Below are 14,606 nucleotides of genomic sequence, written 5' to 3'. Positions count from 1 at the left end.
AGCTTCTTTCCCGCGATGACGGGCCAACAGTGCATGCGTTGCCTCTACCAGGCACCATTTTTCTCATTAAGGCTGCTTAAAAGGCTTTCAAGCGGTAGAACAAAAAGCAGTTAACGGGTCAGTGGTGCCATTTGTCAAATGGCGCATGACCTAAGCCACAGAGGAGCGCTGTACTCACCTAAAACTCTCAGGGTGAGGATCTATCCTGCAAGGACAAGCACTCGTCCAGAATGGCTTGAGGGCATCTTTGCAAGGACGAGCTGCTTGTCCAAAGCACTTGAGGGGTTAAATTATGAAAGCTACCTGTGCAAGCTGGAAACTAAATGTTGCCTCAAAGTAGCACATACAGAGCAGGGAGTGCATGCTTTTGCTAAACCTTCATTGGCAGTTTTTTTTAGTTGGTTGAGCTTCTGATGTACGAAAAGGATGTTAGTATTTTTAAACAGGAGATGACAATGTGGGCACTGTGCTCTGTCTAAACTGGCTTTTAATGGCCTTTGCAATGTTAATGATGAGTAAATCCCTTTAGTTTCTGACTTAAAATCTGTTTGTTTTTTTTTATTATTATTATTGTTGAAATGCAAGCATAAATTAGGTCGTTAAAAAATCTCTTATTTCTTGTTTTTTCTTCTGCTATAGCAATGCACTATTAGCGCTCAATCCTTTGCGGGGCATTATGTGCCCTCTTTTTGGCTAGTTACTTTAAATACATATTACACAATTGTCAGGTTACACTAATAAAAATGTTAAAAGATGTTTGGCCTGATTCAAAATTAGATTAAAACACCGCTCGGGAAGGTGTCAAAAACATCCAATAGTTTTCGTATGCCTTCATTGTTGTACATGTTAAAGTACGGCTTCTTGAATGTGTATTTTTACTTGCAAACAAATGACCTTAATTATGCATTTTGGGATTTCTTTGAATGTTCTTAAGCTGGTCTAAGTTTTTTGTTGTTTATAAAGCCCCTTCATTTTCTTATTGCATATCAAGGAATATTGTTGTATGTTACAATACTGGTCATAGTACTAATATTTGCTTTTTGTTCTTGCAGGTGCACATTGGCAGCAATATTATGGTAAATCAGCAGTTGATTGACCGCATGAAACTCAGTGCGGGCAATCAAGCAACAAAGTTTGCATGTAACTCGGTGCGGGTTGTGTTCTCACCCGAAGAACTGGAAGAAAGCTCACTCTATGGCCGTGTCTGCAATGCCCGCAAGGAACAAGCTCCAAAAAAGGCACTGGGCTGCCCAAAATTGGATGCTGTTATCTGTAAGTCCTCGAGCTCATAGCCTGTGCATGTGATGCAAGAGCATTCTGAAATATTGTCCAAACAGCTGACTTTTCAGTGATGGTCAGGGCCATAATGCTTGCCTTAATGCATAATGCTGTGGTGCCTGCATGGCGCACACACTGTCCGTGCTCTGTATATTTAATTTACAAAAGATAAGGAAGGCTGGATAGACTCTAGCTTGTTTATTTCAGTCATGCTTCTAATGTTTTTTTTTTCTTTTTGCAGCCTACACCTGCTTGCTCAATGGAGTACTAGCCAAGGTGGTCACCGGCAATTGCGCAAGTTTGCACTGGGATTGTGGACAGTGATCCAATTTTTTGTCGCAGGGTCTTCGAAAGCAGGCCTAATTGCAAGGCCTAAACAGAGGAAGTACATCTATTCAAATAAATATAAGCTCATACAAACAAATGTTTCAGTCTGAACCTACTTCCTTCGAACATCCACCAAATATCCCATAGTCATCATTCCTTCGAACTTCCTTTGAACCAATAATTGGCCACTGCCTGTGAACTCAACTCAAACTGACAATGGTCTGTTCCCTGGGAGCTCAAAGGAAATTCACAGGAAATTCACAGGATGGTCAGAGAAAGTTAATTCACTGTGAATTCAAAATCAGTAGCCAATTCTCAGTTCAGAGGAAGTTGCTTCCTTCTGACTTTTTTGAGTTCACATTGAACTCAAAGGATGTTCCCATTTTTATAAGGGGGGACGTGGTGGCATGCGCTGAGTTGATGGGGACAAGAGTCATTTTTTGCACTGATACGATCGGTTAATGCAGGTAGCTTGAAAATGTTTGCATTGCAGAGGTACTGATTGCTTGCATGCGTTTTCTAGTTTTAATAAATAGCTTTTCGTGGGCCCTTTCAGTAACGACTCCACTGCGATTATGTGTGGGACGAGACACTTATTTAACAAGCACAGTTCCACTGTAAAGATATAAGAATGTGGCCTATACCATGTTCGGTCATAACTCACTAAGCACGTCAAGGTGTTAAATTGTTTGCATGAAATGTCAACCACGATATTGCACATGTAAGTACGCAACAACTGACAGCTACAAACGTGGTTTGACACAGCATTTAATCTAAGTTTTGTTTCATCAAGATTTGTTATAGCAGGAAACTTTTTATGAGGCAGTTTGAGGCTAGAATCAATGTGTACCTGTTAGCAAGGTATGACTAATTGTACTGGTGTTATAAAATGATCTGGAAGCCGGGCACACAATGCATTCTCATACTGGGAGGTGAAAGAAGGTTGCTTGTGAGAGGTTTATGCAAAACCGTGCAAAATATGAGCGCTCGTTGCATTTGTGCAGTTGTGGAAGATAGCGGCTTAATTATTTCTTCCTTGTCCCTACATTTCATGCAATTACCTTTGAATAAAGACCACTGAATAATTGAGCTATAAGCTAAAATTCAGTTTCCAGCATAATATTCTTACTTAGAGAGCATGTACCACAGTTGAATTATCTAGCTCTCTTATTTCGCTCATTTTGAAATGTAGCTTTTGAAAGTTTGCTCGAAACCATGGCAGCACTCTCGCATCGTCAGAGTATCACCAACGAAACAGCCGCAGGTGTCCGAAAAACGTTGCAGTACCCTACTCTTTTTAAGAAAGCAGGCCCCATCTCAAACATTAGGTTGTTTACAGCCTTGCCAGATACATGTGCTTCGGAATTCTAGCTACAAGACCCTTATGGAGTCCTAAACGAAGGGTCATTTTTCGGTTCTCCCTGCATGGAACAGATCGTGGTTGTGCTGCTCGTTGTCCTCAGCTCTTCTTCCGCTGTTCCGAGCCATGAACCACTGCCGAAGTTTACAACGTGCCTGACGATGAAAGCTCCGCGACTCCACTTTGATGATGTCCGAATTCAAATCCACCGCACCACCGTGTACAAGTTTGTTAAGTGCTGCGCCACAATGCACCATACTGCTAATGTCGCTGTGGCTGCGTTGAGTTGCTACGCTGCTACCCTTCACTATAGTGTTCTACATTATACCTTGACTACCTTGGCTACTGCTATTGTTGAGATACAATCAGTCACTACTTAGCGTGCATGGTTTGGAACAGTTAAATGTGGCTATATTTGACGGATTTTGTTTTGTCTCCTAGTGTCATTGGTGCTATTTTGCAAGATGGCTGCGCTCGCTATTTCCTCAGAACATGGAGGAAGGAAAGAACTTAGGAGAGGCCTTGACGTCACTTTTTTTGAAGCCGGCGCGGCCGCGCTGCGACCGGACGCTGCAACATCTCTCCTCCTTCTTTACCCTCCGCATTTTCGTTCTCCGCGACGCTCACGTACCTAGGGCCCTTAGCAACGCTGTTGTTAGTGGCCCGAGTTTTCGTAGCAACAGCTTCGCCCTTGCTAATGGCCCGACTTGGCTAACCCTAAATTTTGACGCTGCTTCCACCACACTTTCTCCAATGCATTGGGAATGGCAAAGGCCTCTCCTAAGATGTTTCCTTCCTCCATGCCTCAGAATATCTAGGAGGTTTGTTTTGCTCCTCCCCGTTTAGTAAGCATTTCTTTTGAAATTGAACTTAAAACGAGTGTGGAAACAGTTGCGCTGCAAGTTCACATTTTTTCCAGCAATAGTGCTGAAGCGATGTTGGTTTTCTGGCGTCCCCTTCAGGCACCGTCTGCTTCCACATTAAGCCGTATTTTAAATTATTAGCCTTAGAGATATTTATGTTTTGTATGCATGTGGTTTTCACGGGCGCGGTCCGCTGTTAACATAGGGTGTCTACGGATGTTGCCGAATGTGTTGCCGCAAGTACTTGGCTCTGGCTAGTAGCCTAATGTTGATCCGAGTTTTAAAACGTCTTCCTGTTTGGTTTGACTGCGCTAGGGCTAGTTCCATAATGTTCTTCGGTGGTGCCACGAAATGTGCGCCATAATTGAAGTCTCTACTATTATCCTTGTACTACTACTTAAAGATTTGGGCGCATCATGCTTCAAACTGTTGTTCAATTGCGGCTTGTGCTGTTGGGCAAGCTAGTTGGACTTCGACATGGTTCAAGCAACCAGCGCCGAAGTATAGCAACCAAGTCAAGGACAAAATGGGCAACACACACAAGTGAATTTTGTCGTTGCCTTGGCGCTGGTTGCCTAAATCATTATTTTCTATCCTTCACTCTGTAAACGGTCACACATCAATATTAAATATTTTTGTGTGGGTTTGGTATGTCGTTGCTATGTTTATTTTTAGCTAGGGGGTCGAAAACAATTTGTGGATCCCATCAGTGTAACTTACTGCCTCCCCCATTAGATATCCACTGCAAGGCAGTGCAAACTATAATCGAAAGATGGAAATTCTAGCTTTGTAAAACATATGTACACTTTTTTAGCAAGCGTAGCTTTTTGCTTGATGGTAATAAAGTGTTTGTAAAAAATTAAATGAATAAAGAGCCGCAAAGTGGTTCATTGACCCGAGGCCAGTGTTCACTGACCCAAGGCCAAGGAAGCCACATTTTGGTGAAGGTATTTTTTCTTTAGAAACAGCAACGCAGCATACCCTACATACATATACCTAAGCAGATGCATGTAACTTTTTTTTACCAGAATATAACAGCTCAGGTGTGTTGTGCAGATCCTTGCCGTGCAGTAAACTAATTGAAGGAAAATGTCTTGTGCCTTTGTTTAAATTGTGCGTTCTTGTGTTTTTCGTCGGTGCAATTACAAATAAAAAAATTGGTTGTGGCTTAGCTTGGTTAAGCCTGGATATCAGAAGCGAAAAGCGTCGTCAGTGTCACTCTGCTGGCTGCTTAAACTGGTGGTACGCACTGCTGATAGCCGCTTTTGAGGCTCTCGCCTTCGCCGTTTCGCAATGCGCTCCTCTCTTTCCTCAGAGGTCTCCGTCGCTCGTTTCTCCCGGAGCCTTTCACTGCGCTCTTCCTTTCTGCTCAACGTCTGTTCTGCGCCCTCGCGAAGTTCGGCCTCTCTCTGTCGCCGTTTAGCAAGGCGAGCCTCCCGCTCTTCCGGCGTTTCAGCAGCTCGTTGAGCCCTGCGTTTCGCGTTCTTCTCAGCCAATTTCAAAGCCGCCACTTCAGCATCGTGTTTTATGTCGACTGCCTGCATTTCCTCTCGAAGCGTTCCTAAATATACGCGCAGTAGTGGAGAAAGCGACAGCGGCGGCTGCGACAGCTAGTGCCTCTCCCGTGACGTCACTCGGTTCGACGCATGCGCGGAGCGCATGGCTCAGGCGAAGGTCAACCGGCGCGCGCACAGCTATGGTTATTCTGAGACTCCGGCATACGCGAGACTCGGAGTTGACTAGCCTAGTGAAGCTTAGCTTTTCGCTTCAATAGTCCTTCAATCAGTTTGACTTCTGCTGCGTAACTTAAGACGTCATAAAGTCCTTGTTGAATTTAATACTGGAGTGCTCATTCCAGTAGTCATCCTAAATATTGTGGTTATCCAATCCTTTCATACCACAGCAAAAAGAGAACATATCAAATTTATATGCAGCATGAAGACAAGAGTACGGTTGCTAAGAAAGCGGGACAGCTGGTGACAACTGCCATACTGTGGGTACAGACATCTTCAGACGTGAGTTGCAGGTAGGACATGGCCTACAAAGCATTGTTCAATGAAGAATGCCACCAATGTTTGTTCATTGCTGCTAGGTTAAATGCACCTTTTGGCCCAGAAACCGTAGTCCCCAGAGTTCATAACATTTTCTCAACCCACAACCAATTCAAGCTCATTGGTTCCATCAAAACCTATGGTACCCACCAGGCTGTTTGATAACACACATCCACAAGATTTTGTCTGTAGAGGGTGCTAGGAAGCTACTAACAGATATTTCCTACAAAGCACAGTTTAAGGAAGGATGCTGACAATTGTTCATTGCTGCTAGGTTAAATGTACCTTCTTGGTCCAGAAACTGTAGTCGCCCGAGTTTAAAGTGCATGAATGCATATTCATGTGACTGCAGTCTTAGAGGCTCTCGTCTCTAGAAACTCCTTCCGTGTTGTGAGCAAAAAATTACAACCTGATGGTAGTTAGCAGGTTACATGGCTAGGCACTGATTGGGCAGCTGGTCCTGTGACATCGCGATGCCACTTGGCATGGCCGATTTAGCTTGGGCAGCCAACTTGGGCAGCTCCTTTAGAGATAAGGGCTGTTAATAGAACCCACTGGGACCCTTGAATAACACATCACACATGTGAGAAAAAGTAGGGAGACACTCAAACTTCACCTTAAGAGCAAATGTGGTAGTGCCTTTAGTACCACCTTTTTATTCCGTTAAATTTTTTATGTTTGAGCGATGCCATAGTGGAGGGCCCCAATTAATTTTGAGAACATGGGACTCTAACCAGCAATGATATCCGAAATTACATGGGCACCTTACTTCTCGCTCCATTTAAATGCAGCCGCTGCGACCAGGATCAAACCCACGTCCCCTGCCTTATACTTGAATGCCTAACCACCGAGCCACTGCTGCAGAGTGGTCATCGCATGTTGAAGAGAGCATTTCTCAGACTTTAGTGCTGCAAGGATGTGGGCTGAAAGCAGCTCACATGGGTGTGCCGGGCTGAGCACAAGTAAAAGTTAATGCTTTTATTCATGGTGCAAATCAAACACAATTGCTGGACATGCTGCTGCACAATGCACACGACACGACAAGAAATACAAGTCTTCTTGGCGGGCGAGATTGGTTCTTTCTAGGAAAGTTCTTTTCGGCAGGTTATACAGTAATGCTGTGCAAGATAGTTTCGCACTGCCGTCCAATGAGCTACAGTAGACCCCCATTGTAGTAAATTCTACTGTAGTAAAAATTCAATATAGGGAAGTGCAGTGTCTCAGCTTGTCTTCCGTACACTACATATTTTATTTTTTGTTTATAGTACAGATGTAAAAAAGGGAACAGAACAACTGAGAACTCCCAGCACGAGGCAGCGGTAGCAAGTGAAGGCGCGGCGCGTACAGTTTTGCCACATTCGACTATGTAACGCCCATTTCTCAGCTAATGCCTCTCGAATGAGAGAAACAGCAGAAGACAACACTGTGTTCATGATAAGCTTTCATTTTTTATAAACTGACAGGACGTGTTAATAAGTAGCCATTTATTACCAGATAGCATCTTCAGGCCCATGCCATCATCAAAAACTAATATTGTAAGGACCCCAATAGAGTAAAGGTTTTTGCCAGTTTGAGTGACCTTACTCGGGCAGAGGCAAAAGTTTCCTCTTGCTTACTTTCACAAAGCATACGCAAGAAAGTTAGTGCTGACAGGGCATGAGAGTTGGTTAGAAATGGTATATTCTTGTCAATGCTGGAAAAGGTTTGCCCCTTTTAACATCAAGAAGTACTTTCTGTGAGTGACACAGCCGATGTTGGAAGGAAGAGGACAGTATCCAAGTGCCGTAATGTTGAGCATGGATTTCCTAAAGTGATGAGTTTCACAAGGCACCTGTTGTATAAGAGGTTTCGGCTGGACATGAAGCACATGCACATTAACGAAACAAATTACAAGGGTGACCAATATTATTTATCTGCGCAGCTACCAAGAAGTGATTTGTCACTTTGAAAAGTCAAAGAGCAGCACCCATTGCCCCCCAAAAAATCAGGGTGGCTGCATTGTTTCTAGGCCTTATCACTCCAGAGCCATAAATCCATATTGATGCTTCCTTAGCTCAAGCTTCTCGATACTTTCCGAGTGCAACTTTGTTGGTATGCTGGTACCAGCAGAAATGTTCTCTTGCAGCACATGCGGCGCCAGCTGCCAATAGCACCGAAGTGCAGTGCAATCCGCCTTTTGCGCGAGTTTTCTGCGCATGCGCGAAGTCGTAGCGGCGACAGATGGAAACACATTGAGCGGCATCGACGGCGTTTCTCGGCGCCGCCAGTGCACGGGGGCTGGCGGCACCGGGCGGCACGGTGGCCGTCACAGGCTCGGCAAAGCGATGCCAACCACATCTGCAGCGTACGGTTGCCACTCTTTAAGCGCGCCAAGATGCAAGACGCGGTTTTTCAGGTTTCCTTCGCCGAGCCGCGGCCAACAACGACGGGAAGCTACAATTAGGGCCACCAAGCGTCAAAATGTGAATGGCCGACCTTAGCTACCTACTGCGTACTCTCGACTGTGCGAAAAACACTTCGTTACAGGTATGCATGCATCTAAAGGAAATGTGCATAATGAAAAGTATCTACCGGAGTTTGCACCAAGCCTGTAACCCACCAGTGATAGCCGCAATGAACATTTGTTCGGCGCGTCTGATGGCGATGTATTTTGTCGTTTGTTTTCTTTATGTGCGAAGGGGCCGGGTAGCGGAGATATCACTGGTGGCTGTGTGCGCTAGACCGTAATATTTAGCATGTTTTATCGCGACTGCCGCCTGACTAAAAGGAAAAGAAAAATTGGGAGTTTGTTGTGATGCACCGCCGTTCGCGAGCCGAGTGGCTGGTCATGAGGCTCGCGAACGGCAGTGCATTAAAACGCCGTATTTTTTTTCTTGTTAGGCAGTCACGATAAAACATGCTATATATTACGGCCTAGCGCACAGAGCCGCCTGTGATATCTAAGCTACCTAGCCCTTTCGCACATAAAGAAAAGAAAGGACAAAATACATCGCCTTCAGGCCCCGGCGCAACTAAAGCAATCACGCACCGAAAAAATCCTCATTGCAGCTATCCCTGGTGCGCTACAGCCTGGGTGAAAACTCCGGTTGGTACTTTTCATCATGCATATTTCGTTTAGATGCATACATACCTGTAGTATCTGTGTTTTTGCCGCTCGGAGCATATGACGCACTTGACACTCTTGCACAACGCACAGTATTTTTTTTTAATCAAAGGCTCGCCTTCGTGCACGCCAAACCATCCGGATTTTTTTCCTTTGGTGTACGCAATCAGATGCACTTCGTTAAGCCGGAACCGCATGGCGCGATTTAGGGCGCGATTGCCGCGCGGATGGAGGGACGCGCGCGTCATTCTGACGCGTTCCCACTAGTTCCCACTATGAAATCGCGCCGCCGCGTGGTTCTACGCTTCGTAGAAAAAAACGCCTCGCGCGGCGCGTCCACTGACGTCACGGCCGGCGTCCACCAATCAGCGTGCAGTCACGTGTCATTTTGGTTTTTTGGTTTGCCAACAGATGGCTCTGCTCTCCGCGCAGCTCGGCGGAACCTTTTTGGCGGAACTTTGTTGTTTCCTCGGAAAAGCTGGTGCGCGCGTAAGGAGCCACGTGCTTCACGTTCGTGTTCGTTCGCGCGTACTGTTTCGCACGCAATGTTGCTGTTCGAAATTAAGTTTGATAAATACACTTTGGAGGAAATGTTGCTGTATATTACATGATGATTGCTTTTATTGTAGTGTCCTGTAATTTAAAGGGCATATTATATACGCGGTAACAGAGATAACTCATCTCGTTGGGAGTTATGTGGTCTGGCAACCCGGAAAACGCGGCGTGACATCGCCGCTCAATTTTTCTTGTGCGGGTGCTCGTGCGTCGGCGGCAACGCGGCCGTATGCCGCGCGTCACGTTTTTCGCTCGCCAAAAACGCTCCATGCGGTTCCGGCTTTAGGGAGCTTGATAATCGTCGTCTACGTCCAACCGTTTGCAACGGCAAGGAAACCACCCGGCACAATAAATGAGTCACCTGGAGGGTTCATGCTCGTTCACTTGCAGAGTGGATCGCTCTGGACGTAGAACAGGGTTGGTTCCTGACCGAGATGCGCATCCGATATGTAGGAGATTCACATGTGTCACCAAGTTGATTCTGCAGAAATCGCGGCGGAGGCAGAAATGAACGTTGGAGATCCTTTCACAACAGAATGACCATTCTCTGCGCACCGAGAACCTTTTCACCACTGCGACCACATCTGTTCTGACTCCTGAGACCAGAAACCGGCTACAGCTCTGAATCATCCATTGCCAGAAAAATCCAGCGCGTTTCCTGCAGGTGTGCATGCCGGCCGGGACAATGCCCTTTTCACGGGGTGTGTATATGTGCCTCCCTGCCGATCTTCGTGGATGAAATCCTATAGCTGCACGGTTGTAGATGACGCGAGGAGGAAGCGACGCCCATTGCACCATGCCGGCGCCGCGGTGACCGCATTGTGCTTGGTAACTCAAGACACCCCGCGCATATGCGCCGTTCAAAGTCACAGGAGACGATTCCACCTAGCTCTGCAGCATCAACAAACCCCTGGCTGCTTTGCCCTTTGAGATCCCTCTCTCTCTGCCCCCACGCTCTCCTGTCTGCCGAAAACCTGCACGCTGAGAGCGTCTCATTCTGTCACGTCGAACACGGCCCGCGCTACACGCTCTTACAACACGAAGATAGTATATGCGTACGTGCGTTATGAGTGGATTGTGAAAACGCTCTACCTTCCCCCATACTGCGTGAACATGATACGCTGCAATCACTGCCACTACGTTCCGCTCCGAGGCCAAAAAAGGGGGGAAGCTTTCGCTTTCTACCAGCGTTGGCGTGGCCATTTCGTATGGTGTGCTTTCGCGTCGTCTGCTACACTGCCGCTCAATGTGTTTCCCGCCCGCTCCCGCATGATAGCGCCACATCCTCGCGCAAAAGGCGGATTGAGCTCCTGCCTTGTGCCTGTGCCTCACGCTATTCAGTTCTGAAAGGTTTGCCTTCATTGCGCCGGCCTGATTCTGGTTGGTGCAACAGATTGACGCCATGTTAGCTTAAGCTTCTCAGTACCTACCAAGTGGAACTTTCCTTGACCTGAAGTACATGTGAGTAAAAAATCACTTAGAACAGACCTTGAACAATGCTTCATTTTAGATGGTTTTGAAAGCCAGATAGACTAACATTCACGGTGAGGCACTCATAAATTTGGTTGTGAATGTATAAACCAAAACCATTAATAAACTGATAAGTCGAAACAGGCAACATTTATCACACTGCGATGTAGTGGTTCTTGTTGCTGGGGGGAGGCTTAAAGTGACTGAAATGTTCAGAATATGGTAGTGGCATTAATTATAGAAATGCCAGCAGCATAAACGCAGCCTGTGGTATTGTTGCAAGCGCATATCACATGCTTTGAATATGTGGCTCATGGCCTAAACTTGCTTATGATTGATCTGATAAAGCTTGTCATTATTCATAGTCATGCTTTTTAGCAAATAATTCCATGCTGTTCTTGTCTTATGTTTTCAAAAATATGAAATTTTTTAGAACTTGGGGAAAGAATTTTTTTATGCCATACAAAATTTTCCGATAATTTGCATTCCTAGTTCAGATCCCTTCAAAGTCATGTGATTTTCTTTTGTTCTAAGTTTAATCTTTAATTTCTCAGGTCAACAATAATTGCATTGTGAACTTTTCAGTGAACAACACATTAAAATCTGTAAGAGCGAGTTGGCAGGCTAGTTGGTTGTGCATGGTGAAGAAACAGCGCAATGCAGGAGACACAGTGACATGAGGTGTGTGACAGTGTTATGCTTTCTTGTGTCACTGTGTTCCGTCTTTTGCTCTGTTCCTTCACCATACAATAAAATCATGACAAACTTTTTCTAGTATTTATCATAAAACTAGTGGAACTGAGTACTTCAGACCTATGTTTTCCGTTGGGTTCGAGAGGTCTTCAAGCTTTCTAAGCTGCAAGGTGCACATTCTGCAAAGGCATTGCTTTCACATTGGCTTCGTATGTGCATTGCAGACAAAAAAATTCCCTTTCTGTACGCCTCATAGAACATAAATTGATTCGATAACGCATCATATTACAAGGTTTATGTGGTTAGCACAAAGTGGAAGAGGGTATGTCCTATGATATGACTATGAGTACTGCTTTTATAAAGTACAAAATTTCTGTCACCCTACTAGGTTTTTAGGTGATGAGAACCGAATTTGCATTGTCAACAAAAAGAAACAGCAGTCATGATCTTCTGTTTTTAGCATGTCTTGTAACGAGGTTTTCTATTATGTAATTTGGTTGCTTTTATAAATTTGGTGTGTGTACTACTTTGGAGTCGGAGACTTTCCCTACCTTCACCATTGCTCTTAAAGTCTGCAAGGTGGAAGTACAAGTCCGGATCAGTAAAGGTTAAAACTCTGTTTTCGGCACCCTGGCTGATTGGAATAAAAGCTAATGCTGTGAAGACGCATACAGTTTGGATCTTTCAGAATATCATATATACTGAAGATTACTTTGCAGTGCATGATGAATCGTGCATCAAACGTCAAGTGTGCAATTTTTCAAGATCATCTCACATGAACTGTCATAGCCTCCTTCATGGAACTGTGAATAGAAGCAACTGCGCTGATGCTTGCATGCCGCAGATTATAAGGTGCCTGTCTATCAGCCAACAGGGCAGGTGTTCTGTTCATGAAAGGATAATTGCTGCTTGACTAAACCCATCAGAAACATGCCAAAAAGCCCCAGACTCTCCAGCAACCTGCCAAGTACCATTCTCACCTCCCGGTTCCCTTTAGAACAGTAGTCAGTGAGAATGGTACTTGGCAGCATGTTCGCAGCAAATACCTGCAGAAGCACTAAAAGTGCACCGCAATGATGTCGCCAAGAGCCGGACAGCGTCAAACGCTGTAGCAGAGCATGCGCAAAAGAAAGGCCACGAAATTGCTTGGGATGACGTAAAAATCTTCGCTACCGAAAGAAACCTGTCAGCACGACTGCACCTGGAATCTTTGATTATCCAGTCAACGGCAAACACTGTCAACAGAACAAAGGGAAACCTTCCCCCGGCTTACGCAAAATCATTACATCGCCTTTTTAAAGCTATTTAAGCTCCTCTTCTATCGCCCTGTTCTTCATTGTGAACAAAGAACCCGTAGGGGTTCCGAAACGTCAACCATCTATTTTGACAAGTGGTCAGTGACCCTACAGATTTTTCACCTGCAGAAGCAGCTCACTTCTCTTAATGTTCATGATCTGTTTGATACCAAAAATTCAAAAGATGTTAAGTTTCTCGAGGGAACTGCATCCATTGTTTATGTGTTTTCAGTCGATGTCGAGAACTTATTTTATTCTGTGCCCCATGAATCCCTGTTCACTTCTGTAAGGGATGTCATAGAGAGTAGCGGCACATTTGAGTTTCAGAACTCCTCAGGTGTGTCAATGAGTAATTTTATGAAGCTGCTAGAATTTTATTTTAGTGTGACGTTTGTATCTTTTGATAACAGATTTTACCAACAAAGACAAGGGATTTGCATCGGATCCTGCGTAGCCCCAGTGGTAACATTTTTTAGCCTTTATTGATCGCGCCCTAGAATTCAGTTTGACAGGAAGGAAGTACTAAAAGTGTTCAGGTATGTTGACGATTTTCTAATAGTTATTAAAAACAGAAAGATTTGACCTGCATGCATGCATGACAATAATTAGCGATGCAGTGCTCTAGTAATACACTCTGAAGGGCTAGTTGGTTCATATTAGTTGAACGAGTAAAGCTGCGCGAAAAAGACGGGACGTAAGAAACACACATTGAAAAAGCTGAAAAAAAAATGTCCATTGCTTCCGAGAGAAAAGGAATGAAGAGACACGGAGCACAGCACGTGCAGAATAAATCATTAGACCAAGTTCATCAGGTGTGCCTCCGCGGTTATCTACCAGATGCCTCTATCTTGCGGCCGGATATACATCGGCCAAACAGGCCGGTGCTTCAATGAGCGGGTCCTTGAACACAATAAGTCTATGCGCACCGGCACAAGTAGCAACTTACCTCTGCATTGCAAAAGCTGCGGATGCGACCCCTGTCTGGATAGAACCACCTTCCTCGGTAGGGCAAGGGACAAGATTGAAAAGGAGGTCATCGAGGCATTCCTAATCGCCAAAAAAGGTGTCGACTGCCTCAGTTCGACGTGAATATCGCTATCGAGATAGGAGATAGAGTACTTAGAAGGGCATGTTCGGGTTCCACAGTCACTCTGATTCGGCCATAATGTGCTGTTGTAACTGTCGAGCGTTTTGCGCGATAGTGTATTTATTGTTTTGTTACGAGGCTATATAAGCCAGCTGTTTCGTGAATAAAACTAGTTGGAAGTCTGCGCCTTGTTTGTGCCTGTGTGTTTCTCATGTCCTGTATTTTCGCGCAGTTTTACTCGTCCAATCAGTACCCTAGGTGCACAAGATTTTTTTTATTTCATATGCCCGGCACAGTAGTACTTGGAGCTCCTCCTCGGACCAGTACTGTGCACAGTGAGCAACAGTGCATGCCTGAAACGAGTGTAGAACAGTTTTGCCGGAACTCATTGTAAGAAGTTCTAACCAAATATGCTCTTGCTGCCTCTTTGTGATCTCAGACTGCATAAATGACCATATTTAGTGACACACTGCACTCTTTGCACAAGTTTCTTTTGATTCTAGAACTCTGAAGCAGTTCACGCC

The 14,606-nt window shown here is 45.0% G+C and overlaps 1 long non-coding RNA gene across 1 annotated transcript; it reads left to right on the top strand.

Moving 5' to 3' along the window:
* The first annotated feature begins 1,142 nt into the window (after positions 1–1,142).
* Positions 1,143–1,702, top strand: LOC146182616 (uncharacterized). The gene is made up of 2 exons (XR_014708620.1): positions 1,143–1,272; positions 1,520–1,702. It is a non-coding gene; the product is annotated as an uncharacterized LOC146182616 (long non-coding RNA).
* Positions 1,703–14,606: the final 12,904 nt, after the last annotated feature.

This window comes from Amblyomma maculatum, chromosome 7 (assembly GCF_055883805.1).
Source record: "Amblyomma maculatum isolate TAMU_Amacu chromosome 7, ASM5588380v1, whole genome shotgun sequence".
Classification (NCBI taxonomy): domain Eukaryota; kingdom Metazoa; phylum Arthropoda; class Arachnida; order Ixodida; family Ixodidae; genus Amblyomma; species Amblyomma maculatum.
Note: the sequence above shows the minus strand (reverse complement) of the source record. Positions and strands in the feature narration are given on the sequence as shown.